This window comes from Acanthisitta chloris, unplaced genomic scaffold, assembly GCF_000695815.1.
Source record: "Acanthisitta chloris isolate BGI_N310 unplaced genomic scaffold, ASM69581v1 scaffold13216, whole genome shotgun sequence".
NCBI lineage: Eukaryota > Metazoa > Chordata > Aves > Passeriformes > Acanthisittidae > Acanthisitta > Acanthisitta chloris.
In genome coordinates this window covers 1,111-2,976 of record NW_008676572.1, presented here as the reverse complement: position 1 = coordinate 2,976, position 1,866 = coordinate 1,111, and positions in this window count along the sequence as shown.

The window sequence follows — 1,866 nt, the reverse complement described above, 5'->3', positions numbered from 1 at the left end:
CATCTCTGCAAAAGGAGTGGAAAGGATTTACAAAAACATAAAACTGTCCTGAGATTTCCCTCATAGGTGCCTAAGGGAGCTTTTCTGATGGAAAAAAACAGACATCAGCGCTTTGGGCACAGGCCTTACTGTTCAGCAAAAATTACGTAATGCATTTTGCACCAAGCCACCTCTCCTGCCAGGAGCGCCCCTGCCACAGGCAGCTCCAGGGGGCCTGTGCCCCTGCCTGTGCAGCTGAGCCTCAGAGCATGGAGAGGGAAGGGGCAGGAGTAATGCCCTGCTGGGGATGCCCAACATGAAGAGGCCTAGATTTCTTACATTGCTAAGGGAATTAATGAGTCCAGCAATTAGGAAATCTAGCTAGGCAGCTTAGGAGTCTCCTGCTTGAACTGCAAGCAGAGCCCGTCCCCAAGCCTGCCTGCAGCAACCAGGGCCAGGCACTCCAAGCAAAGAGGGTTCACTAATAAAAACTGCTTTGTATCTAAATAAATTCTTTGAAAAATAAGCCTTACTGTCTCTGCTACTTTCACTTTTCTGCCTCTTTTGCTGCTATGTCAGCCCACTAGGAGCCCAAGCACACGCTCACTGTGCACAAGCCACAGAGCCTTCTAGTGTTCAGCAGCAACAAAGATTAGTCACCACCTTGAATTTCGAATACACTTCCACATACCATGCACAGAAAGACTAAGGAAGCAGCTCCCCCGAAGGGAAATAAATCCACCATCCTCTGAAAGCTACCAGACAGGTATTTCAGCCAATGGAAGAATTCCAAATAAAAGCATTTGCAGGCAGGGGGGCAAACTCTGGAGTTAAACCCCATCCAGGCGTCCTGCTGCCACCTGAGGACAGTCCCCACGAGTCACAACACTGCTCTCACAAGTGTCAGCATAGAATCTTTTAATACTTTACATAAAAAACTGCATACACTGTTCATAGTTTTTTGTAAACATCATATACATATCAGTTTTTGCCATGTAAGTTTATTAAAAACAGTCTCAGTACCACTGTTGAGGGAAGAGGGAGAACAGTAAACAAACATAAATGGGTACATTTGTTCTCTGAACCAGAGAAACACAAAATTATTTTCACCCGGGTTGGCTACCCTGTGAAAATAAGTTTTAAATAAACCTCAATTCTTTAAACTGCCCTTTAGTACTAAAGTCTGATGTACTTGCTGCATAAGGTACAGTGCTTTCACCCTTTTTTTTTCCCCCAAGGCAAAAATATACAGTGGTTTTATTTTGTCTTGTGTTGAAATCAATTTAAAACAAGACCAGATGAGGTTACTGAGTAAGAACCAATGCTACAGTGTTGTATGCAGATGACGAGTGCATTGTGTGTTTAATTCAACATTAAAAAATTTAACAGTAAAAAAAAAAATCCACCAAGTTGTGCAAAGTAACTTCTTTTGAAAATAAACTTTTAAATAAATCCAAATCAACACACTTGCAGAAGACAACATTAAAGGAAGGAGCAGGCACCAAGATCATAATATGGCAATATCATCCCCTTGCTCATCCTGCTGCATCCGTCAGGAGGAGGATGTCCAGCAAGGAGGACAGCTCGGCTTTACTTTCCGGCCTGGTGGCTTCTGCAGCTGGAGTCAGTTCAAGGCTCGAGTTACCAGCAGGCATCAGTCACTCCAGGCAAGTTCCTTTGCACAACACAAGTCCCAGCTGGGCACCCCCTCCCCACCTCACTTTAAATATGCACCCCCTGCACTACCCCAGTTTGCACAAGACAGAAAAGGTAAGATATATACAGGCTTCACTTGGGATGACCCTCCCCTCCCAGTCTCGGTCTTCAGGGCACTAACTTCCACAGCAGGTCAGGTTCAGGCTGAAACATCTGTGGGAGAGGTGAGGA